Here is a 26,309-nt window from a genome sequence, read left to right on the forward strand (position 1 = left end):
AACTAATCGGTGGAAAATGCACCCTTTTGCATTTATGAAACCTAAATTGGTTAACTGGTTAAGGGGATCACTGCAGATGACAGTATGTGTGATCAGAGAGCCACAGAATTTAATCCGGATTGGTGCAGTGGGGAATAGTGACTTGTGTATTTATAGTGCTGCGAGGTTCTAGTCTGTAAGAGAAAGCCTTTTTGTAATTACTTTAAAATTACGTAAGTATTAGGCTGCAGCAAATGATTTAGCATTTAAGATAAAAATAAGTGCGGTCAAAGTATATATTTTAGTAATAGGGAATCAGACTATACCCAGTGCAAACATTTAAGTGCCCATTAAATGTGCGCTTTCCAGAACTTAAGACATAACCTCCTTAACTTACTTCTCAAAAAAAAGAAATATTTGTCAGCTTAAAAATTCAAGTTACGACTCACTCATTACCATTCCTGGGTTTGAGGCAATGCGACAGGAACAGAATGAGAAGACACTGGAGGTGAATCTTGATCAGATTGAGGGAGGGGGACAGATGGCCCCAACATTAATGATATTGTTTGTACTTTGTGGCGATTTATTCCTGCAATTGTATTATGTGACACCCATCTTGTGCTATTTGTTTTGTTGGAAAATAAAAGTAAATGTATATTAAAAAATAAATAAATTAATTAAAAAAAAAACAATTTACTCCATTGGTTAAAACATATACCGACTCCCAAGCGAACTTGATGATTAATGGGCCTGGGCGAAAATAAATTATGTTGGTGTAATTTTGGGAACTTCACGTTATGCTACATTCCCAACATTATGCCTCTTAATGTAATTACTGGAATTTCATGATAAAATGTACTGTGAATAGGCAACTCACTGTATTTTACAGCGAGAAGCACAAAACAACAACAGCGACTCATTTAAAGCGAACATATAGTGCGGAATTACAGATTTGAATGTTAGGAAATTATGCATATTTTTGCCATCAGTTCGTATAATTCAAAGAATTTCACACCCCGCTAGTGGTTAACCAAATGCACACATTTACACACTGGTGAGAAGGCCTGCGCCTCTCCCACTTGCCCTCCCTTCACTTTCACCTCCAATTCCAAATTAACCCTTCAGGAGGGTTGTTTTTCGAATAAAACGTATGGGAACTGGTTTTGTAAAATTAAAAAAGCGTGAGCATTTCGTACCCTGTGGATCCCGCCCACTTGAACTTCTGCTCCGATGTCCTTTCAGGTGATTCGAGGAGAACAGTGGAAGAGAGGTGACCAGCAGAGTTGCATTGGGACGCAGAGTCTTGACCGTCAGCCCCACGAGGCCTCAGAGTAATGCCCCAGGAGAAAGAGGAAAGGAGCTAAATCTAGGCATGGGGCATAGATATGGTCTAGAAGAGGTGCTTTTTGGAAGTCTTGGAACGCAAAGGTACCTTGCATGGTGATAGACTTGTACCCTTGACCAAACACCCCTGCTGCCTTGATATCTGGTTCCGTGGTAACAATTTCTGATCATGAGTGAACAAAGACCATACGTGTGTGCTATGACCTAAGCCGGTCTATTGGATTGTGGTCTGCTTTGGCCGGGAGGGAAGTTCAAAGCAATTCCCATAAGTGGTGGAAGGCTACTGCCTTCAACATGAGTTAAGAAGTATGAGGGTGGTGGTGAGAGCATATTGTATTTTCAGTGATCAGTAGAGTGTACAGGCCTTCTTTTTACCTGTGTCATGATGGTGGAGTCTCCTGGCCCGCTCTGGTAAAATTCTGCTGCTGTGTGCTTAACTTACCCTTGGCTTACTTTGGATTGTGCACAGCGCAGGGATGTATGTGTGCCTGTGGAAAGGTACAATGCATCAGAATATAGCGTGCATGGTTGCATGTGCGTGCTGGGATTTGTGTGCCTCTGAGAAGTTACAGTCCATCAGGAAATTGCATGTATGGTTATGATTAGGAGCGAGGGTATATTTTTTATTTTTATTTTATTTTATTCAAAGTTTTATATAGCGCGAACAAGATCCTTACAGATATCAGAGCGCTTCACAATGAAAGGGGTAGGGGCAGTAGGAATGAACAGAGGTAATGGGAGCAATGTAGTAGTCACTAACATGAAAGGATAATAATAACATACATAAAACATATCAAAATACAGTCAGGTAAACAAGTAATATAAGACGGCACAAGTCATTGATCCCACTACAGAGGTGTTCAGGTACACTTTGGGTGTGTGGAAGGCTTATAACAGTGTTTTAGTATAGAGAGAGCACTGAGTGGGGGCTCCGGGAGGGTGAATCAGTGACCCAACGTGTATTATATATTGGTTGGTAGTAAGAAAGTAGCGTAGTAGTGTCTCCCTCAAGTAGAGGTATAGTGCCAAAGGACAAGGTGAGCATTGACACAAAGCAATGCAGAGTCTCTGATCCAACACCTATAGCGTTCAGGAGATCTTGGCCAGAAGGATGGTTTTCACCTCTTTCTTGAAGAGTGCAGTGGAGGAGATACGCCTGGTTTCAGGAGGGAGCGCATTCCAGATCCTGGGTGCCATTCCTGAGAAGGAGCGCTTGTAAGTTTTCTCTTTCCGGAATCTACGGGGTTTCAGGAGTAGATTTTTTGAGCTTCTATTGGATCTCGAACCTCCTGATATAGACAACTTTTGAGCGAGGTAGTTGGGTGCATTGTGGTGCACTGCCGCGTGTGTCATAACTGCGATTTTTAGTTGTATTCTGGCTTCAAAAGGCAGCCATTTTAGGGACTTTAAGTCTGGGGAAATATGCGAATGTTTTCTTGAGCCAGTAATGAGTCTTGCGGCAGCATTCAGGGAGGCTCTTAAGGGTGCTGTTGTGGATAGCGGGAGTCCGCTGAGGGCCACAATTCCGTAGTCTATTCGAGGGATGACTAACGCTTGTACAGCAGTTTGGAAGTCTTCAGCAGGGAGGAAGTGTTTAATTTTCCTCAGTGTGTTGATTTGGAAATTAGCAGATTTTGTGGCTTTGCTGACGTGCTGCTGCATGTTGAGCTTGGCATCCAGTGTGATGCCTAGGGATTTCGCTGAGTCCACGATGGTGGGTTGGACATTGAGTGCTGTTAGGTTGTTGAGCCATGTTTGGGTGGTTGAAATTTTCGCCGGGGGTGAGATGAGAAGGAACTCAGTTTTCAGAGCATTTAGTTTGAGGTGATTATCGGCTAGCCAAGATTGAGTGTTAATAAGCGTGGAATTCAGAAGTTTGATATCTTCCGGGGATTGAAGCTTTAGGTATAGTTGTGTGTCGTCGGCGTACATATGAAATTGGACATTAGAAGCTTGGAGCAAGGTGGTGAGCGGTTCCATGACGAGGTTGAACAATGTGGGGGAGAGGGAGGATCCTTGTGGAACACCTAGATCTGCAGGCACAGGTGAAGATAGCACATTGTCGATCTTGAACTTCTGAGACCGGTTGTGAAGGAAGGACGAAAACCATTTGAGAACCGTTCCCGATAGTCCCATTCTAGTGCTTAGCAGCTCCAGCAAGTTCTCATGTTTGACCGTGTCAAATGCTGACGAGAGGTCAAGAAGGATGAGGAGGCAGGACTCATTGCGATCAAGAATTTGGAGGGCGTCATCAATTATGTGTGTCATAGCTGTCGTACTATGTTTCGCTCGGAAGCCTGATTGATGAGAGTTGAGGAGGTCAAATTGGTCAATGTGTCTTGTTAGTTGGAGTTGGACACATTTCTCCAGTAGTTTGGCCAGGGTGGGGATATTGGTGATGGGCCGGTAATTGTTTAGGTCAGACGGATCAGCTGTAGGTTTCTTGAGTATAGGCGTGACTTGCCCCACCTTGAGGGAGTCTGGAATGAGGCCTTGTTGCAGGGAGCAGTTGATGATTTTGGTCCAGAGAGGGAGGAGCAAGGGGATGAAGTCTTTTACAGCATTAGCAGGTAGAGGGTCTGTGAGGTGATTAAAGGGCTTCAAGGTGTAGAGCAGATTGTGTATTGTTTCTTCCGAGTAGGTATCGAAGTACAGCCAAGATGCCATGTTTTTGGGTTGAGTGTTAGCCATTCTGTTGTGGTTGGGGAATCGGCTTACATCCATGATGAGGTCATTTCTTATGTTGTCAGTCTTTAGCTTAAAGAAAGCAGAGAAGTCTACACAGTGTGGGGAGTCGCATGTTGTGCTATTTGATTGTAAGGGTTGTGCCTTTGTTTGGGTCTTGATTAGTTCGAACAGTTTTCTTGGCCTGTTTTTTGCTTGGTCCAGCTGGCGGCTGAAGAAGTCCAACTTTGTGCGCTTTATTTTCCTGAAGTAGGCATTTCTCTTGTTTTTAAGCCTTTTGAGGTGCAGTGCTGAAGGGTCCGCTCTCCAGGTGCACTCTGCCATTCGCATCGAACGCCTGTCGTCATTGAGTCTGTCGTCATACCAGGGGTTAGAAGTTTTGGTGGAGACTCTCTTCAGTTGCAGTGGGGCGACTTCATTGACTAATGTATTCATAGATTCAAGGTAGTGGTCAGTCAGTGATTGAACATCCGAGGCACCTGAAGGGGGAAGGAGGAGATTGCCGACGTGGGGAGGCAGAGTAGAGGGGTTGAGATTCTTCATGTCCCTTTTCCATGTTTTGGATTTGATTGGTTGAGCCGGGTTAGGTTTAACTTTTTCATTGATAGAGAAGGTGATAATGTGGTGATCTGACCAGTCGCAGGGTAGAATCGTCTCCAGTTGTGTAGAATTCTCTTTGGCAATGATGAGATCAAGTATCGCGCCTTTGTCGTGTGTTGGCCTCTCGCATATTTGGGTGAGGTCAAGCGCATTAAGGAAAGTTTTGAGACTATTCACCACTGTGTCTTTCTGATCATTCCAGTGGAGATTGAAGTCACCCAGGTAGACTTGGGTGGTCTGCCGACCGGCATTGGAAGTGATCATGTCCATGAGTTGTTGGGTGAATATGAGATTGTCACCAGGCGGGTGATAGATGAGATGTAAAGCACAAACTTGTTTGCCCTCGCTGGTGATGTCGAGGCAGAGGAGTTCACAGGAGGAGAGGGAGGGGGAGGTGACTTTAGTAACGGAGAGGTTACTTCTAAAAATGCATGCAATTCCCCCGCCCGTCTTGTCTGAAGACCTGTCTAGCCTAATGATGTGATAGTTGGGGGACCCTAGTATGTCCATAATCGGGGTAGAGGCTTCAGTGAGCCAAGTTTCTGTTAAAATGGCCAGGTCCAGATCCCTAGCTGAGACGAGATCAGCGATGTCGGAGGCGTGTCTCTGGGCCGATCTGCAGTTGAGTAGGATGCATTTGAGTTTGGGAGAGAGAAGGGTGGTCGAGCTTTCTAGAGTGAAGGGAACTTTTCTGAGGTTGTTAGGGATGGAACCTCTGTTGTTGAGTGTTGGGAGCCTCAGAGGGTTTGTAAGAATTGTGGGTATGGGGATGTGTGTGCTGGATATGTGTTTTTCCGGACCTGGGCCATAAGAGCGTAGGAGAGAGCATAGATCGCGGTCCGACAATGGGTTGAGGACACGGCGGGGGCGGTGGGAGTTGTTGCGAACGGGGATAGTCGGCCAGCGAGGATGTCGTTGGAGGCGGGGGTATGTAGGGCGGGTGCGTCCATTGTAGGGTAGAGGGATGATGGGAGGTAGACTGGGCTGTGATGAGAGAAGGTCTTTGATTGCGTGGACATCTTTTTTGATTTGTAGAATATCCTCTTTAACTTGTTGGAGGGTGGGTAAAGTCAGGTCAGGGGGTGCATTGGGGCTGGCGTAGGTGGTGAGAGCCCTTGGTGAATGGTTGTGTAGTGAGCTGGAAAGCGGGCAGGGAGTCGAAGGGGGGGATATACTAGCGTTGTTGGAATGTTCTGCGGAGCAAATGGGTGGGATGGCATTCAAAGAGTGGGCGTGTTTGTGGGCGGGGGGTGTGGGTGAAGTAGGCGGTGAAGGCGGTGGGTGGGAGGCATAGGTGGTGCCGTCAGTGGGAGACGGTGCCGGTGTGTGGAAGAGTGAGTGAAGGCTGAAGACAGTGGGGGAGACCGGAGGGTAGTGAGGGCTGAGAATAGGTGGTGGGAGAGAGGGGGATGCTAAGGTAGGGGAGGTGGTATGTTCTGTGTGTGTTGTTGGGAGGGTGTGAGTGTCGTGGGTGGGAGTGGGGAGGGAGCTGGGGGGGAAAGGTGTCCGCCGTGGGGGGTATGGGAGGGGGGGGTGGATAGACTCCGAGTGGTGATGTTATCAGATGGTGGTGTGTTGTGGGTGAGAGTTGTTCTGTCAGGTGTGAGAGTGTCGTGGGTGAGAGTGGGGAGGGAGCTGGGGAGGGAGAGGCCTCTGTCGTGGGGGGGATGGGAGGGGGGATGGATAAAGTCCGAGCGGTGGTGTGTTCAGGTGGCGTGTTGCGGGTGGGGGTTGTTATGTCAGGGCGGAGAGGGATAGGGGGGATGTGAGTGGGGGTAAAAGGGATCATGTTAGAGGGGCGGTTAGTATAGGAGGTGGCGTCGATTGTGTCTGTCCTTGGGGAATGTAGGGCGTTGACAGCAAGTGGGCCATTTACTGGGGCGCTGGGGGTATCTGTCCTTGGGGAGTGTGGGGTGTTCACAGCAGGTGGGCCATTTACTGGGGTGCTGGGGGTAGAGGTGTTGTAGGTGGGGGCTGCGACGTCAGGGGTGATAGTGCGGGTGGAGATCTGGGTGGGGGTCCGCAGATTGGAGAGGTGCTTTTTGAACTTGGGGAACAGGTTGTCTAGTAGTTCCAGGTTCTTGTCCGTGGATTGAATTAGGACAATCCCGTTGTTATAGATAGTAATGGTAGTCCTGGCAGGGAAGAGGTGGGAAGGTGTGATAGAGAGAGTTAGGCCATGAGTTGTTTTCCTGGTGGAGGAGACTGTGAGCAGGGTTAGGAACGCTTTTCTCCATTGGGCTCTGCGTGAGGTGTGGAAGATGATATCGGTATTCAGGGCTCCATTGCCCGGTGAGAAGTAGGTGTCGGCAAAGGGTGTTTCAGGGTGCGACCTCATGAGGTTATGTTTAAAACGTTTAGTGGCTTTTTTGGTGAGGGTGGAAGGGTAGTTAATTCTAAAAGTGTGCTTGCCGTTGCGCTCCATTTTAGAGGCTGTAATGTTGGGTGTAGGAGCTAGGGAGTCATAAGTGACACTAGTGAGCATCCAAAAGAGATATCAGGTAGCGTCCAAGAGAGATATGAGGTAGTATGTATCTAAATCTAAATCACTGTGTCTAAATACAGTAATCACAATCAGACTCAGCGGTCGTTGTAAACATGGTCAGAATCACAGTCAGACTCAAAATACAACGAAAACAGGATGTAGGCAGTGGTAATTGGTGCAGTCCAAGGAGAGGAGTGGAACGGGTTCACCTTACCGCAAAGGATGGAGACCGATAGTAAATCAAAAATCAATCAATGAGGTATATGGATCAGTAGCAAAAAACAATTGCAACCAGAAGTTAAAATAGGACCTAAAGTGACACTAGTGAGCAACCAGAGTATATGAGGTAGCAATTGGTGCATAGAGGTGGGAAAAAGTGGGATGTGCAGTATATCATTAGGGATATAGACATATAATAACACTGTAAAAGGCAGACACCCTATCCAAATAATCTTGCGTGTAAACATATGATGCAAATATATGAGGCGCAACTTCACTAGTGATCCCTGCTCAACCAGCGCAACAGCCCACGTCTCCGCCGTGGAGGTGAGGGTAGTTTAATGAGGATGACTAGTTTAAGATGGCCACCGGAATTGAAGACTAGTCTAAGATGGCCGCCAACATGGACTATAGGGAGATAAGAGTGGTAGTCCTTTGTCTGTTGTTATTGTTGGTATCATAGGGTTAAGTTTCCATTTCTACTCTGGGGCAGTCGCGTTGGTCCAGCTTCTATGTTGTTAGATGGGGGAGGAGAAGACCAGCTACTATGTCGCTCGGTCGGGTGGAGAGAGCCTTATCTCCGTTGTAATGACCCCTGACCGCGTTGGTATGCTGCCTCCTGGTCATCAGTGGGCAGTGTCGGCAATTTATTGCAGCAGTTAATGGCCCCCGCCATTTTAGTCAATGGGGAGTGGAGAGAGAAAAGACCGTTATGCCCGTGAGGTTTTGAAAGTTTTAAAAGTTTGAAAGTTTTAAAAAGTTCCGGGCAGAGAGTGAAAAGCCGTCATGGGTGCTAAAATAGTCATTTGCATGCCAGTACCTTAAAAACTTCAGGCTTCCAGGATAATGTAACATACAGTGAGCCCCTGAGAAAAAGCTCCCCGAGGCGAGCCACTGTGCAGACAGGTCCGGCGATCCTCAGGGTCTTGGACCCCAGTGCCCGCGATCTCCCAGTCAGGTGGGGTCAGGAGAGCTAAGGGGCCTGTCTCGCTGAAAGCTCCACAAGGCGAGACCAGCGGTATATGTGGGCCTCTGTTGGTACTGCATGTAGGAGATAGGGTGGGTTATTGCTTGAGTGCACTGGGATGTATTGATGTCCGTCCGAGAGTCAAGTACATTGGAGGCTACCCACCTGTGTATGTGTTCACAATACTGTGTGCACTTACAATGGGCACCACACTTCGAAGACACTGGGTTCTATCTTAGGAGGTCCACAGCTTGCTGGGGGAGCAGGGAGAGGTAGAGGTCGGCCCTAACAGATTTGTGCATTGCTCCATTCTTGAGAGCTGGGAGGGACACACGGGAGAAAGCAAGATCCAGGCTCTTCAATGTATATCAATAGGGAGCTTTGATTCTGTATGGAGGCCACTGGTCAAAGATGCCTGGGCACATCTGTTGAAGGAGATGGGACTGAACAGGGAATCAAAGAGTTGGGGTGGGGCCCTTTGGTAACCTTTAGATGCACATCATCGAGGATATTATCCAGGTGTGAACCTCTGGTTACTCCCATGGACTCTGCTTGGAACTACAAACACTGGAGACTACTCCTGTGATAGACTGCTCTCTGGAGGAAGAGCACAAAAAAGGAGAGGCCACTTCAAAGTGGGCAACCCCAAAACACAAACTACAAAGACACTACATCACAAGTGTCTCTGGAAATCTACTATAAAAATGGGAGCTTGAGTCTCCCACATTGTTAAACTAAAGCTGTACATCAGTGTGGAGTAGTTTAGGAGGAATTCGGCCTGTTGTGACCAGAATTGGAAACTAAGGGTCTACCACTCATGCTGAATGAGGGGACATCTCCCAGAAGAATCAAGAACACTTGCAGCGAGCACCAGCTTCTGGCTGACCCACGACCAGTGGGCCCTGTGAGGAGAAGGTTGCCTGGAAGGAGCGGGGTCCAGTGGGTATTCTACTGAGAGGATCCCAGGAGTGTACTGTGAGATTCCGGTACATCAAGAACAGTGTCGCGATCAGGAAAACTGAAGTGTGTGATGGGTGACCCCCTTATGCCAGGTGGGGAAGCGGAGTGACCACCGTATGCCAGGTGGGGGAAGCAGAGAGAACGGGACCCCTGCATTGATCGGGCCATCAGCCCATATGCATTTTCGAATCCCCTGATACCAGGAGGGGAACGGGGGGCACTGCTTGAAGAAAGGGTTGCTCTGGTGCCGTACTACCACAAAGGGAGGGCCGCTGCTCTTAGTAGTGCTGAGACCCAAAGTTAGCAGTCACCCTATTGATGCTGCTAACTTTGGGTCCCAGCACTACTATATGCCAGGAGGGGATCATTGAGGAGACTAAGGGGCATTGCCCTGTGAGTACCCCTATGTCAGGATGAGGCCGTGGTCCAGAAAGAGGGCAGTCGCACTAGGACAGTGTGTAGTTTTAATCACCTAGCTTGTGTACAAGCGCACCAAGAACTGTCTCTGGATGAGGAAGAAGCCTTACTGCAAGATTGAAGGAGCACCAAGAATTGCTGCTGCTGCAGTCACGAATTCTAGAGTTCTGCCCAACGCCAAGCTGGGAAAGCATGCCTGGGGACTCTGGACCTGCATCCCAGTAACAGTGGGTAAGACTGACGCATCCAGGCCCAGGAACACGTGGACTTATGCTAAAAAGCTCTCATAGAATTTTAAGACTTGAACTCACCAGCAGGCCGTAGTATAGATGTCGGCACACGAGAATGGAGAATAACCATCATCCACACGTTTTTAAGAAAGGGCCGAGGAGACTGCCCGCTTTGTGATGCATAGCTATCATTAGTGAAGTCGGTGCAGTGGCACTTGGGCTGGGGAGGGAAGAGGGGGCTGGGGGGGAGAGGGGGTGGGGGGTGAGAGGACCACTGCATCACAATTATGACCGTCTTATTTTACAAAAGAGGCATGGCGACTCAATTTCAATGCTAGAGTTAGGATAATTTTTTTGGAAAGGGAAAGAGAGTCTGTTTCAAGATTGGCGTGATGGCCAGGTATGGAGGCGAAGGGGTTGAAGAGGTAGAGGAGACAGTCAGGCACTCAGGGCTGCAGCTGACATTGGTCCAGCAAGTGCAGTTGCATTGTGGCACGTGAATGTAAAGGGCTCACAACACCCAATTATGGGGACAGTGTTTTAGTGAATTTCAGAAAAAGCAAAAGAGTTTGAAGGCCTCTGCTCTAGCCTATTGTTTGCCCCTCATCCGAGCCTGGTCATGTTTCTTCAACTCATGGACATATATTTTAGTTTATGGTGTGTGCTACCCTTTTCTACCCGTTCCAGAGTTTCCTGTGCCATTTTCAGACAGTGCTCCTCTTTTGTCCACTTTTCTGCTGCATCCTGAATTCCCTTCCATTCACTAATTCTGCTGGGAAGGGTCCATGATTGGCTTTTGAAGCCTGATCCTCAACTCCTTCTCGGATTTCCTGTGGAGCCCACCTACCTCCGATGCTCGGTCTTGTGCACTCTTCCTCTCCATACCATTAAGTTGGTAGCTTGCCTCATTATGATCCCCTTATCCTCTTGTTGTTCTAGTGCTGTGCTGGAGTTTTGACTCGTTCTACTGCTCCATTCTGAGACCACCCAGCTACAGTACAAAGTTGGAAGTTCATGGAAATCACTACCATTTGCTTTTCCTTTAGGAGCAATTTGTAATTTTGTATAAATACGTGTCACACTTTTTCATCTTTATTTGCACTTGGACAAAATGACACAAAATAACGTTAAAATACTTTTGCTTAAGTGCAAATAAAGATGAAAAAGTGTGACACGTATTTATACAAAATTATTTGTCAGCAATTTCATCTTTGATCAAACAAACGCATTTTTTACAACAACAATAAACTAAATAAGATTTTAAATATTGAGCACTTACATTTTCATGGTAAGGAAATTCGCCACTTTCAAGCTTAGAGAAAATGAGCTTGTCATTGATTTTAACTTCAAAGCATCCTACAACAGAGCAAAAAAATATAAAGAGATAATATCGCAACAATCAAAGGGGCAAACACATATATATTAGTTAGCTCATAATGCCGCATAAATATCCTACAACATCAAATTCAGAAATATATATTCACAGATATATGCCACCCACTACTATGGACCTGCTAACGATTAAGCTGTCAATGTGTATTTAAAGATAATTTGTTAGACATTATTTTTTTTATGTTACCAAGCAATTTCAAGCACTCTCTTTATTATTACAGGCTTTCCTATAGTTAGTGTTGTCCCTACTACTAAGCTGTGACTGGAATGCCTTATAGCAATTGGAATTACTGCAGTATGGCACACCATTAGAGTTTGTGCACAAAACACTATAAAATACAGTCATGTACAAATCTATCACATCTTCTTACCTCTCCTGCCCTTTTCACCACAAACCTCCGCATCAGGAACTTCTTGCTTTATTTTGCTGGCAAGTTCCCGATAGCAGGGCTCATATCCTCACCCTCCACTGGAAAGGAAACGGATATATACAACCATTAAGACCTAGCAGGGCATTCAGTTTATGACATTTGTTTACTGTGTAATGCTTTCTAGAGCAATAGGTGGCTGGCCAGTAGGTGTCATGCAACTTTATCCACACATAATACATATTGCCCGTAAACTACTCCTTACCCCATAACCTCAAGAAAAGGTTCCACAATCAACTACAGTTGCCATCTGCAGGTATAGAGTGTGTCCTACATATGTCGGTACTCCATCTGCATTGGCAATAAGGTTTTTTCCTACCTATTCTAGTCAGATCATCACCACCATTAGGATGTGCTTAGTTGCAAAGTTGTGCCACTTACTGCCTGAAATTATCTTTTAAACTTTATTAAACTTTTTGATAAAGTTTGTGAAGATGTTAAAAAAAAAAAAGCAAAGTGGGCAGTTTTAATGCCTCCTTAAGTTTGCAGGAAAGTATTCCCACTATAACAGAAGGCATGTAAGACTAGGCAAAACACAGCATCTGGTTGTTTGTGTTACCATCCAGAAGGCATTTGGCATAACAGTCGGGGGCCGGGGCTGGACAGTTTCTATTAGAACATGACCAAGTCGGATTTGCATTTGGATGGTCAGTCTGACGCAGCACAGTGGGCAAAAAAACACAATGGCCTGGAATGTGGCTCCTGGCTGAGTGTAAGTCAAGCTTTTCGCACATCATGTTTTTGGTCTTTTCTAGGACAAGGTACCACTCTGCTATTGAGGCTATTGGAAACACGCACTACCGCTTTTAATTAGCACAATCAATGTTTTTTTTTAAAAAAGTTTTATCACTACATGTTGCTCTTTTGACTGTATTTTTCGCATACTTGCACCATAAAAGATTACCCCACTCACCTGCTGCTTTAGCGGGACTCTTAGATTCCCTACCCAATTCTTCAGCGCCATCTTAGGGGTCGGAAGGGACATTTGCGGGCGCCATTTTGGGGAGCGTTCTAGTGGCGAGGCAGCCACGCTCGTCAGCTACTTAAACCTGTTAATGCAAGCGCGCAGGGGGCGAGTTGATGGCGCAACGGTGGCGCGCCAGAGGCAAGCCCGTCTGCGCCCGTCCGCGACCTGCCGGGACCAGGGGCCACAACCACTGGCCCCTGCATGGCATATTCCAGGGTCGCGCTTCTGGCTTTGAATCATGGTAAAATACAGCTTAGCCATGCAATCACCATGGATCTACATCGAGAAGGATTGTTTAACCCCTACCACACCCTCCGGAGCCGTGTGAGTAACAGAAGGGATCCTGTAGAGAGCCTTAATTTTGCGCTACTTACTACTCGCTCTGCAAAAACATAACTTAGAGATCTTTTCAGTATTGCAGGAGGGGGAACTAGATATCATGGGAATTACTGAAACTTGGATTGAAGAGTCTTCCACTCCCGATCTGGTGGCCTCCTTACCTGCTAATTTTTCGGCCATTTGCAAAATTCGAGCAAGTCTTATGAAAGGAGGAGGAGTTGCGTTCCTATATAAAAGCTGCTTGAAAGCAGAAAGAATTTGTGCAGAGAGTCTGGAGGGTGCTGAGGTGCTTGGGGTTAAATTCCATGCTGGTGCTGAATGCTTGGGAATACTCCTGGTTTACCGACCTCCACGTACCCCACCAGATTTCATGGACTCCTTGGTGGAATTGCTACACGACTTTCGGTCACGATATAAAAGATTGATGGTAATGGGAGACTTTAACTTTCATTGGGAGAAGTCTCCCAAAGACTGTCAGGCGAACCAGTTAGAGGAGGCACTGACTGGGTCTTGGGCAACAGGTGGTTGGTCCAACCCACGACAAGGGTCATACCCTCGATCTAATCTGGATGACTACCCCGGAGAGGAGTTCTATTGCTACTCTGCCTTGTTCGTGGTCAGACCACCATCTTCTGCAGGGTCAGTTAGCAGTCCCAGGGAAGAGGGAAAAGCCAGGGTTGGGCTAGAGGGCTTAAAGACGCTGGAATAAGATCAGAGAGGAAGATTTGGTTGCTAGTCTGCAAACCTTCATTCCTCTAAAAATCCTGATGGTAACCTAGAGGTCATCTGTTGTAATCTGATAACGAAACTTGAGAAAGCTATAGAAATCGTTGCCCCTTCACGGAAGGTGAAAATCGTGGAAAAGGGAATATGGGCCCCCTGGTTCAATGACACACTTAGTCTACGGAAGCAGGCCCTGCATACAACTGAGAGAGCCTGGCGTAGAGGGTATGACCCTAGTGCACGCAGTCTGCACATACAAGAATTTGCGCTCTATAAACAGGCAATTCTGTCCAGGAAAGCGGACTTCTACGAGAATAGAATCGAGATGGCTAGAGACCCCCAAAAGGAAGTCTTTAAGGTCCTGTCAGTACTAAGGAAAACTAAAGAGCAGAGCCCTTCATTCTCGCAGGATGACTGCCAAAAATTTCAGTACTTCTTTTCTAAGAAAATTGCGGATTTACTAATGGAAATTTCGCATACCCAAAAATTTTACTGTCCGGTTAATTTTACTCCGGTAGCGCCCTTGATCACCCATCCCTTGAGTACATTGCCCCCGATTACCAAGGAGTCATTGGCTAGCCTAATGGGGCGAGTAAAGTCTGGGTCGCAGGCGGACCCTTGTCCCTCTAGGGTATTTAAACTAGACCTACCAGGAATAGAGGATGATGTCCTGGCCCTCCTCAATAGTTCTTTGGAAACTGGATTGGTTCCCACCATTTTCAAGGAGGCACGTTTAATCCCCCTCCTGAAAAAGTCAGGGGCGGATGCAAAAAACTTGAAAAACTTCAGGCCCATTTCCCAGCTGCCGTTTCTAGCAAAAATCCTGGAACAACATGTTCTTACATATCTCTCTAGGCATCTTGAAAACAACGAATTGCTAGAACGGAATCAAGCGGGGTTTAGGGCACATCATAGTACGGAGTTGGTGATGCTGTCCATTCTTGACGATCTGAGGTGTAGAGCAGACAAAAAGATCCCGGGCGCCCTGGTGCTGTTGGACCTCTCCGCGGCATTTGACACAGTAAATCACAGTCAATTGCTGGCACGGCTGGGGGAGTTCGGCGTTCAGGGAACCGCTCACGCCTGGCTAACTTCCTTTCGTCAAGATCGTGTTCAGAGAGTGCAGTTGGCAGATCTGGTTTCAGCATCAGCCGGCATTTTGTGTGGAGTGCCACAAGGATTGGCACTTTCACCTCTCCTTTTTAATGTGTACCAGCAGCCATTGATTGCGGTGTTAAACCAGATGGAATGCCAAATCTATAATTTTGCAGATGACACTCAGATCGTCATCCAAATTGAGGATTCACCCGGTGCACATGCTAGACTGCATAACATCTTGAAATATACGGTCAACTGGATGACCGCTAATTCCTTGAAGATAAATCCAGATAAAACTGAGGTGCTGTCAATTACCATCTCTGGTAGCCCTTGGAATGAGCTTTTCTGGCCGCAGAATTAGGGCAGTTTCCAGAACCAGCAGCGGATGTGAAAAGCCTGGGCATCCACATAGATGGCAAATGGACTATGATGAAGCAAGTGTCTTCAGTTACTGGAACGTGTGTAGGCCTTTTAAGACAACTCAGGAAAAGTTCTCATCTTTTGTCCCCAACAACATTGAGGCGGGCCGTATCAGCCATGATTCTGTCACGCTTAGACTATGGCAATTCCCTGTACGCTGGCCTACCCCAGCCTCAATTGATTAGATTACAAACAGTCATGAATGACGCAGCTAGGCTGGTATTTAAAAAACCAAGGAGAACACATGCAACACCATTACTGCGTAAATTACACTGGTTACCAATCAGACAAAGAGTAACGTTTAAAGGACTCTGTATCACGCACAAAGCCCTATATGGTAACGCGCCAAGCTACATTAAAGCACGTTTGGTCCCCTATACTCCCAGTAGGGCGCTCCGTTCAACGGATGCCACCCTTTTGGCACGCCCACGTTTCAGACTTGCTACCATGGGTGGGCGTGCATTCTCAAATGCGATTCCAGTGGCCTGGAACAACTTGCCAATACATCTGCGTAAAGAACCAGGAATCCTGCCCTTTAGGAAGATGCTTAAAACGGTGCTCTTCCGGGAGGCATGGGGCTTGATCTAAGGTTGCGTTGCTGCAGGAACATTCTGTGTGTACATTTGGACAAGCGCTTAGAGACCCCTGGGTGATTATGCGCTATATAAATCTAAATAAATAAAATTAATTTTCTCCTCCAGTGAGTTTTTCCGACCCTCTGTTGCCACCTGCTTTGAGCCTCGCCCCTCATAGCTATTACCCACCATCCCAACGGCAAAGGTTATTACTTAGGGAAGCAAAAGAAAAAGCTTTGTCACCCTAATTACAATCAGATGTACATCACCTTTTTCAATATCATCATACTTACATACAGTCAAATGTCCATCAAATAGCTTTAACGCAAGTAAACCATTTATACAATTCCAGACAACATTGTTTGTTTCTTGGAACATGTGTCACTTAATAATGATCAAATTTTCTGTAAAAGCATGGGTGATATATCGCCCCCTGTTTGTCGCCCTAAATCTTATTTGTATTTGGCATACTCTCACAGGTTACACAAGAAACGCTGAGTGATCAAGGGCACTACTCAGGAAAATAGCCACCACAACAAAAACAAACACAGAGCCGGCTTTAGGGCAGTGTGAGCGGTGCCACCGCATAAGGGCGCCGACCTCGAGGGGTGCTGCATTTTCAAATACCTATAGAATTGGAGAGTTCTTTGTGTGCTCAACAATTTTAAGGCAGTAATAAAAAATATCAAGGTAACTGGTGATTTATGCATCTTCTGGGGAGATCCGAGTTTTGTCTAGTAGTTGTGACTTACCATAAAGCAGCGGCAGAGGGTTAATGTGCCTTCTGCAATTGGCACGTGCAATTTGCAGATAACAGAATTGTACACTATGTAGCTCAGTGGGTTGCAGAGCTTGTGACAGTGATCCTTTTTAGGTCTCGCACTTGGCGACGAATGTCGCCAGCGAGATCTATTGTTACCCACTTGCCTCCCAAGTGGTACAGACAGGGGCACGCACCGATTGTGGTCTGTGGACGCGCCCGTGAACACGTGCATGTGCACAGCTCCCTTCATCATCGCAAGCTTCACTTTCGTAATGCGCACGCACGCACGCTACAAGCCCGGGAAGCACTGTCTTCTTGTATTCAGTCTTCCTGTCCCTCTAAGTACCCCTCCTCAGCAGTATAGATCACCCTCGCCCGTTATCGCTTACCGTGCCCTTCTCGTCCTCGCTCTGGCACCTCTCCCCGTAATCTCCTTCCACAACCAGGTCCGACCTGCGAGACCCACAGAGCGGCGCGCCACCCGGTCCCTGGACAGCCTGCCCATTTTCGGTGATTTTAGCCTTCCTCGGGGGCTTGGTATGGCCATACCTGCTACGGGGTCTCATCCATCCAAGCGGACTAGAGGGTCCTCTATCCCTGAGCATTCGAGCGAACGTGCTCCACCCCCTACCTGCGCAGTCCATCCGGCAGGCGCGCGCTCGCAACTCCACTCCTGACCCGTTACAGGAACAACAGAGAAAGTTACAGGCGCGTCCTAAAGGCGGCGCCCTCCCGCCCCCTCCTTCCCTCGCTCTGACTGCAAGCGCGCGCACCAGCCGGCACCTGGTGAGGGCAACGGCGCGAGACAGCGGAACCCGGGCAGAGCGCGAGATTCTGCCCCGCAGCAATGCCTCCACAGCCCGAGTGCAGCAGAGGAAGCTTCCCCACTCTGCCCCGCCTGCCTGAAGAGGGTGAGTTAGGGGAAGAAGGGATATTGCTTTCAACTATCTGTTCCCACGTCAACACGTCCCAGCCTCTCCTAGTGTCAATCTCACATTGAGCCACTCTGACTGCAGCCCAATTAATACCGAGACCCGGCGGTGCTCTGCTGCAGTGGTAATGAACAGTGCTCGCACCGCAGTAACCATATTTTTAAAAAGCGTGATCGACTACATCCACACGATTGGCAGAAAACTCGACCTATCCCCAAGCACAGGAACGGAGCGGTGACTGCTAGATCCCAGATTGAACACAGCACACTACAGGCAGCCGGCCGCTGAATTTTCATTCCGCTGGAGTGGTTGTGATCACAAGGAGGCCTGGCCCGTACCAGTTTGCAGCCGCTGAAGCTCACTTAAAAGTAAGTCGAGTGAAATATCCTCACTCTTCTGAAATGTGTTTTAAATTATGTTACCATGCGGGTTATCTTCGAGTGCGTGCCCTGCGTTACAGCTGAAGTCTTAGGGTTATTACTTCATTTTCAGCTACGACATAATCTGTAGCATGCTGGTGGCTGCGGGGATGGGCTGGTAGTTGTGCGCCAACCGGGACGACCGCAGCGCTCGGGGTGAATGATTTAGGGTCGACACGTTTTTTAAATAAATATTGACATGGCGTGCACCTTGGTTGTGACCTGTGGCCCTCCTGGTCCCAAGTAACAGCTCAGGGGACTCACACATGCGTCCAGCTCCCCTTCGAGCATTTCTGCACTTCTCCCAGTCCACTTCATGGAGTGTGAAAACAGGAAACAGCAAACCGGAAAAAAGTTGAAAGTTTACAAAGGATGCTATAAAAGGAAGACATAGTAAGGAAGAAACACAAGCCAGGAGACGATCCTATAAAAAGCTCCTAGAGAACGCGAGGGCGGAATGGGACCAAGATTATTGGGAAAACCTTGTTAGATCACTCACCAATAGAGACTCGCGCAAATTTTGGCGTATAGTCTCTAATGGTACTGAGGTTTTATCTTCAGCAATTGAACCAAACATAGCTCCTACGATTTGGCAGCGCCATTTCGAGGCGCTGTATTCTGAAGAAGAAGGGGTTCCCAACATATCCGGCAGAATAAAGGCTTCTGATCAAACTGGGGCTCCTTTTACCGAAAAAGAGGTGAGGGTGGCCATCACCGGCCTAGACGCAGGGAAAGCCCCTGGCCTCGATGGGGTGCCCGGGGATCTGTTTAAGCAGGAACCAGGGATATGGGCTCCATATCTCACATTGATATTTAACGCCATCCTGGAGGGAATGGAGGTTCCGGATACTTGGCTGGGAGCAGAGGTGGTCCCAATTTATAAAAAGGGGTCCCCTCTGCTCCCAGCCAACTATCGTCCAATCAGTCTAATCGACATATCTCAAAAGCTTTTTGGGAGACTGATTTTGAATAGACTACAGACCTGGATAGATGAGATGGGCATCTTATCCCCCTACCAGGCGGGTTTTAGACAGGGTGTATCGACAGTGGATCAAATTTTTAGGTTGAATCTCCTTTACTGGAGAACAGCCGTACTTGAAGGTGGCACTTTATATACTGTTTTCATAGACTTACGTGCCGCCTTTGACTTGGTACCCAGAGCGAGGTTGTGGAGAGTCATGGAAGAGTTGAACGTTCCTGGAGACATCTTGGCAATCCTGATGAGATTACATCATAACAACTATGCCCGCGTGAGTTGTGGCAGAGGTGGCAAATTAACCGAAAGGTTCCCCGTTCGCAGAGGGGTAAGACAGGGTTGTGTGCTTGCACCGACCCTGTTCTGCCTCTTTGTGAACGGGGTTGTTGCCCACCTGAACAGGATTGCCAACACCGATGCCCCAAAACTGACAGGCAGCAGGGTGCCTGCAATTATGTTTGCAGATGACACCCTGCTGCTGTCCAAATCCCCGATGGGCATTCAACGTGTCCTGGACGGATTCTTACAGTTCTGCTCAGAGCGAGGACTTGAAATTAACCCACAAAAAACCAAATATATGATTTTAAATCCTAACCCCCATAATCGAGCCCCACCTAGGCTAGGCACAGTTCAATTAGAACGAATACATACAATTGAATACTTGGGGATCACTCTCAACGAACATCTAACGTGGGCGTCTCACCAGACAAAAGTGACCATCAAACTGGCTCAGTTGGCGGGTGGCACTATGCGACTGGCGAATAAATCTCCCTACCGGCCACTTACCCCAATTATTCACATTTACAAAACTCAAGCCCGGGCGGGCGTCATATACGGGGGCGAGCTGTGGGGACACACTCAATCCTCTAAATTACAAACAACTGAAAATAAATTTCTGAGACAGATTCTAGCCCTCCCACAGAGCACTCCACTTCTTCCCCTTAGATTGGACTTGGGAATCCGACCAATAACGGAGGAGTTGGGTCTTAAACCCCTGACATTCTGGAGGCGTTTATGGAATAGCCCAGATCTTATAAACTATAGAACTGAGCTACAGGAATTCCTGCAGTTACACAATGCCGGGAGAATTCCGTGGTTGATTTATATTAAGGGAATGCTGGAGGATATTGGTATTCCGGAACTATGGTCGGACCCTATAAACACCTGCCCAAAGATTCCAAAAAAGGAACTTGTGAGAGCCTATCAAGATCTGAAGCTCACCAGAGCCATGGATGGTACACGAGAGGGATCTTTGACCCATTTGTTCACAAAAGCTAAAGACTCATATCTTCTTGAAAGTGCTTTAGACGCCATGTCTCCCGTTCTAACGAGGAAATTATTTCTCCAATGGAGATATGGAATTCTTCCCTTAGCATCATTCACCGCGTCCTGGTCTTGCCGCTCCTCAACAGAAACTTGTCCGGTATGTGCACATCCAAAGGAGAATGATGTTCATGTAGTTTTCTTCTGCAAGGGCTATGAGAGGAGCAGGAAATACTGGCTAGTCCCCTTACTCAGAAATTTGGGATTTAGATCCTTCCAAACTGCCTACAGAGTTTTAAAAACAGACCTATCCTCTACTGTGGTTTTTGCCCTGTCTAAATTTCTGACTTCTATGTGGTTCACTCGAAGCCGATGGGTAAAAAGGCTTGTATAAAAGATTTGTTGATCTATGATAGATTGAAATCCCGGCACTTATTCTATCACTTTTTTAAATTTCCTAATTATGCGATCACCACTGTTGTTAAATACTTTTTAAATTTTGTATAAATGTAATGCATCTTTTATGATCTGTGATCGAAATAAAGATTTCTTGAAATGAACAAAGGATATCAGAATTTGGGCCTTAAACATGAAAACTGACAAATACACAAGTAAGAGAGAAAATAAAAGTTAAACGTACTTTGTTATTTTATAACATGTAAATATGTTTGAGTACAGTCTTCAATGATTCAATATACTCCGCCCGATTAAATTAGACCCCAGCATTTTAAGAGCAAATGAACTTCTACTTGCAAGCAACAGTCAAATAGTAGTTTCTTTCCACGATTCCTGTTAGTTTAACAGGATTTGAACTTGTAACAAACCAGAAAGTGGGCACCGAAAGATGTCTTAATTGTGTTTCCTCACTGCCCTGAAGATGTATATATGCCACGATATATCTATATGGAAGCCTAGAAGCCCTGGCAGTGAAGGAGTTATTAAAAGCCGAGCAAGTGCACGCTACGGAAAATCCAGGAAGCGACCAGAGAAACTGACGGATAATGAAGCACAAGAGAAAGCACACAGTCTCAGGCTTGCAAGGTCTGAGTAAAGCCAGCCCTGTCCAGTACAACGCGTCAGGTGTTACAGCGCCTGCGCTGAGCTTTGCATTGCAGGCACTGTCTGCAGTCTGCACAGAGCAGGGTTCAGCCTCAGGGAGGCTGGCTCAGGCTCTGCTCTCTGGCCTCCATTTTTGGTGCTGTGGAGCAGTTTTAACATCTTCTGAGACTTTCTCAAATGAGTGTAATTTCTAATATTTATATGTTTCCCTCGTTTTCATTGCTTAATTTTCCTCCTGAAAAAGTGTCACTCATAGTCGTTGAATGTCACTCATAATTCCACTGAATTTATGAAAATGTCACACATGAGCACTCTGAATCCTTGGCAGCTATGCTACGGTGAAGCTTCAACTTTCTCTGAAACGTGTAATGCTGCCTGTACCCTGGCATCGCCAATTAATTATACCAAAGGGCCCTCTTTGCTGCTCATATTCCCTGTGCACATGACTTCATCTTTCACGTTTCCTTTCTAATCGCCGCCACAGCAGACATAACTTGTTTTTTTACCGGATGGACTCTCAGCGTCGGCAGAAGTTTTTAGAGAAGGGGTTGGAGCCCCAGTCTGGCATGTGACACGTGTCACTCTGTCATGTGGCATATGCCACATCTGATGTGACATATGCCATAGATTTTCTTCATTATTATCAGGTGAGCATTTCCAAAGGACTATGTTTCACTCTGCTAAAATAAATAAATTGTCTAAAAAAATAAAAATAATATTAAAAAATAATTTCCCCAGCTGGGGTTTGAACCCTGGTCAAAACTCACTCAAAGCCCCTGTGAAGTAACAGTGAGCCATCTATTCTGCTGAAATTTCCCCAGCCAAAGGCTTTTATGTCATAGAATAATGATGTCGGTCCTTTCTCTGTTTCTATTGTCTTTGGACTTTAGATACCAGAAATCTTCTCTCGATTTACATTCTTTAAATACAAATAACCCTTCCTTTCATACAGTCTGCCACTAGCCCCATGCATTTATTATTGTTACACAATCATCCCCAAATTCTCATTCCACTAAATAAGTGATTTCTTTCATAGCAAACCTGTCCCCCCTATGCGCATGCCACCCAGCATGCCATCAATGCTTCACATGCACTATGACTAAGGAGGCCATAGTTCTCCCAGATACTGCTAGGGGGTGATTTACAAAGGCACAGCTTTCATTTGTGGAATTTAGAAATAAAATGTAAAAAAAAAAAAAAAAACGATTTTCCCCAGCTGGGGTTTGAACCCTGGTCAAATCTCACTCAAAGCCCCTCTGAAGTAACAGTGTGCCATCTGTTCTGCTGAAATTTCTCCAGCCAAAGGCTTTTATGTCATAGAATAATGATGTCGGTCCTTTCTCTGTTTCTATTGTCTTTGGACTTTAGATACCAGAAATCTTCTCTCAATTTACATTCTTTAAATACAAATAACCCTTCCTTTCATACAGTTTGCCACTAGCCCCATGCATTTATTATTGTTACACAATCATCCCCAAATTCTCATTCCACTAAATAAGTGATTTCTTTCATAGCAAACCTGTCCCCCTTATGCACATGCCACCCAGCATGCCATCAATGCTTCACATGCACTATGACTAAGGAGGCCATAGTTCTCCCAAATACTGCTAGTGGGTGATTTACAAAGGCACAGCTTTCATTTGTGGAATTTAGAAATAAAATAAAAAAAAAAAAGACTTTCCCCAGCTGGGGTTTGAACCCTGGTCAAAACTCACTCAAAGCCCCTGTGAAGTAACAATGAGCCATCTGTTCTGCTGAAATTTCCCCAGCCAAAGGCTTTTATGTCATAGAATAATGATGTCGGTCCTTTCTCTGTTTCTATTGTCTTTGGACTTTAGATACCAGAAATCTTCTCTCGATTTACATTCTTTAAATACAAATAGCCCTTCCTTTCATACAGTCTGCCACTAGCCCCATGCATTTACTATTGTTACACAATCATCCCCAAATTCTCATTCCACTAAATAAGTGATTTCTTTCATAGCAAACCTGTCCCCCCTATGCACATGCCACCCAGCATGCCATCAATGCTTCACATGCACTATGACAAAGGAGGCCATAGTTCTCCCAGATACTGCTAGGGGGTGATTTACAAAGGCACAGCTTTCATTTGTGGAACTTAGTAAAAAAAATTAAAAAACAAAAAACAAAAAAAACGATTTTCCTCATCTGGGGTTTGAACCCTGGTCAAAACTCACTCAAAGCCCCTGTGTACTAACAGTGAGCCATCTATTCTGCGGGAATTTGCCTCCAGCCACAGGAGTATTATACATGGGAAAATGATGTTGGTCCCTCCTGTATTTCCATGGTGTTTGGACTTTAGCTGGTACAAACACTCGTTCTATTTATATGCCATTAAGGAGAGAGACGCGGGCGTATTGGCCGCAAGGACGCGGTCCAGTCTACTATGTGTGTCGTGCGTCGGGGTGTAACAAGTAAAGAGCCTCTGAGTGGGATGGCTGTACGCCACACATCCACCGCTCCCAAATTATGCATCACTTCCCCTAGGCGTGCCGTCATACGTGGTTTCGTGCCAGAGCGAGGAGGATGCAGATCTAGATCCGGGTCCAACACACAATTAAAATCCCCAAACCAAACGAAGGGGGTTTCCAAGTCCGAGACAATAAGGTCCTGGAGATGGGAAAAGAAACACGGATCATCAACGTTAGGTGCATAGGAATTTAAGAGCAGGAAATCCCTACCATCCAGCTTGATTCGCAGCAGCAAGTACCTGCCTTCGACATCTGCCTCAACATACTGAACGGCACAGGGAACCCCAGGTGCCACCCAGATTAGGACCCCCCAGTCATAGGTAGAGTAGGACGAATGAAACATCTGGCCCGCCATTTTTTGGACAGCTTCTGGGCACCCTCTTCGTTCAAGTGGGTCTCCTGGAGGCACGCAATGGAGACGCCATGGCGTCGGAGGAATGAAAGGACCCTGTATCTTTTAGTGCAAGTGCCCAATCCACGCACGTTCCAAGTTAAGAATTTAAACCCCATGACAGGAGATCACGCCCAACCTGGCCATATATTACAAACAGCGTGTTCCGCCACCCACGGGCCCAACCAGCATCCAGGCCGGGGGACCTAGCCCATCTGATCAGCCATTCAAAAACCAGAAACACAGTACTCTCGATGCCAGCAACAACTTCCCCTCCCAACCCCACCAACCCCCCAAACACCCCCAACCCCACAACCCCCCCATAACATCTACCCCCACCCCCACCCACGAGCAAGATGACAGCAACACCAAAACACGCTATCCTGCCCTCCCCCTGCTGGTGCCAGGACGTACACAGCCAACCTATTCGTCCCATCCAACACACACACACACACCCAACCAAACACCACCCACCCCTCCTTCTAGCTCCCCATGGGACCCAGTCGTACAGGAATGAACCTGGGCTTGGCCGCCGGCATCAGTCCCGAAGCAGGGCCCTCCCCAGCCAAAATAAAGACAGACACCGCCACATAAGGTCGTTCCAACGGGATACAGGTCCTACGCTCCACTCCGTCATTCAAGCTCGAACAGCACAGCTCCCAGGTACTTCATACAAACTCAAGGCCCAGCACTAAAGCCCCCAAAGCAGAGCACAACACTCTTCACTCCAACAGTACCTTATGACAGTGCCTACCCCGGCAGCAGTTCAGACATTCCAGTCTCTGGGATCACCGGAGCCGTAGAGTCTGTACCTGGCACAATGTCCTGCAGGGTATCTGGAACCAACACGTCCCCAGGGGCGGATGCGCCCGAGGACTCTGGACCATCCCTCGCCAAGGAAGGTCCCAACGTCTCCGCCTTCCGCATCGTCGTCTCTGGGGATGGTTCCCCCAGGTCTCACGGGGCCCCCCTCGCTCTCCCGGGGGCATGTCGTCACCCCTGTATCTCCTGCCACTCCCACACCTCAGTGGGCTATTCGAAGAAATGCGCCCGGCCCTGAGATATCACCTTGACCTTGGCCGGATATAACAGCATATATTGGAGCTTCATCTCCCGGAGCTTCTGCTTGACTCCCAGGTAGGACTTCCGCTGCTCTTGCACCTGTTGGGTGTAATCAGGATAGATGCATATGCGGCTGTTCTCAATGGTGAGAGACTCCGTCTCCCTCGCCGCCTTCAGAATGCAATCCCGGACTTTATAGTTCAGGATCTTCGCAATCAATGCCCGCGGGGGGGACCATGGCCCTATGCGCCCTTTCGATGACAAATACATTTGATAGCCCATGCGGGCACAGAGTCCGAATCCAGTCCTCCAGGAAGCGCTCGGCATTCCCCGCCTCCAATCGCTCCGGCACACCCAGGACTCTAATGTTGCTGCGGCGCGCCCTACGCTCCACGTCCTCAGCTCTTCGTTCCAATGCGTGCGTCGTAGAGTTGAGTTGCGTGACTGTCTTCTGGAGGGAAGCCACCTTCCCTTGTAACTTGATAATGTTACCCTCCGCATCCGATACCTTATCCGCCACTTTGCGAAGATCCGTTCGCAGGAGGTTGACATCAAGCGATACAGCCTCTATCTGCCGCTCCAGCGCAGAATGGGAGCCCTGTATGGCCTTCAGCAACTCCACCCGGGAAGGCTCCGCCGGCACACCCGCGCACTCCTCTAGACCTGTCTACCGCGTAATCCAATGCGTCGGCAGACGCTGGGTTGTATACTGTGTGATACTATTAGGCTGAGTGGATTTCGACATCCTGTCCTTAAGCAGAGCCAGCAGACCAGGCACTCAGCGACCACCGCAGGGGAGCACCAAGGATCGTATACGGGTACCTCCGCTCAGTAGCGCACCTCCTGGTCGCTCTTCAGGTCACTGCCATTCCGCTCCCGATCTCCCATCCAGCAGGACCAGGCTGTAGCAATGGGGTGGCGCACACAAGGATCAAGCACTACCTCAGTACGTCCCCAGCGAAATTCAAGATTAACAATACTATGTCCACACCAGTTCCTGTAACACTTGGTGTCCCTCAAGGATCCTCCCTCTCCCCTACTCTGTTCAATCTACTCATGGAACCACTTACCGCACTACTTCAAGCATCTAATGTTCAATTTCACATGTACGCAGACAATACCCA

The 26,309-nt window shown here is 47.3% G+C and overlaps 1 long non-coding RNA gene across 1 annotated transcript in view; it reads right to left on the reverse strand.

Annotated features, from left to right (window-relative positions):
• The window catches only part of LOC144826432 (uncharacterized), a 67,204-nt gene that overhangs the window by 2,156 nt on the left and 38,739 nt on the right, over positions 1–26,309 (reverse strand). The window contains exons 2-3 of the long non-coding RNA XR_013609821.1: positions 11,650–11,747; positions 11,166–11,242 (exon numbers count right to left, since the gene is read on the reverse strand). This is a non-coding gene — a long non-coding RNA (uncharacterized LOC144826432). The remainder of the gene's footprint in view (positions 1–11,165; positions 11,243–11,649; positions 11,748–26,309) is intronic.

This window comes from Lissotriton helveticus, chromosome 3_2 (assembly GCF_964261635.1).
Source record: "Lissotriton helveticus chromosome 3_2, aLisHel1.1, whole genome shotgun sequence".
Lineage (NCBI taxonomy): Eukaryota > Metazoa > Chordata > Amphibia > Caudata > Salamandridae > Lissotriton > Lissotriton helveticus.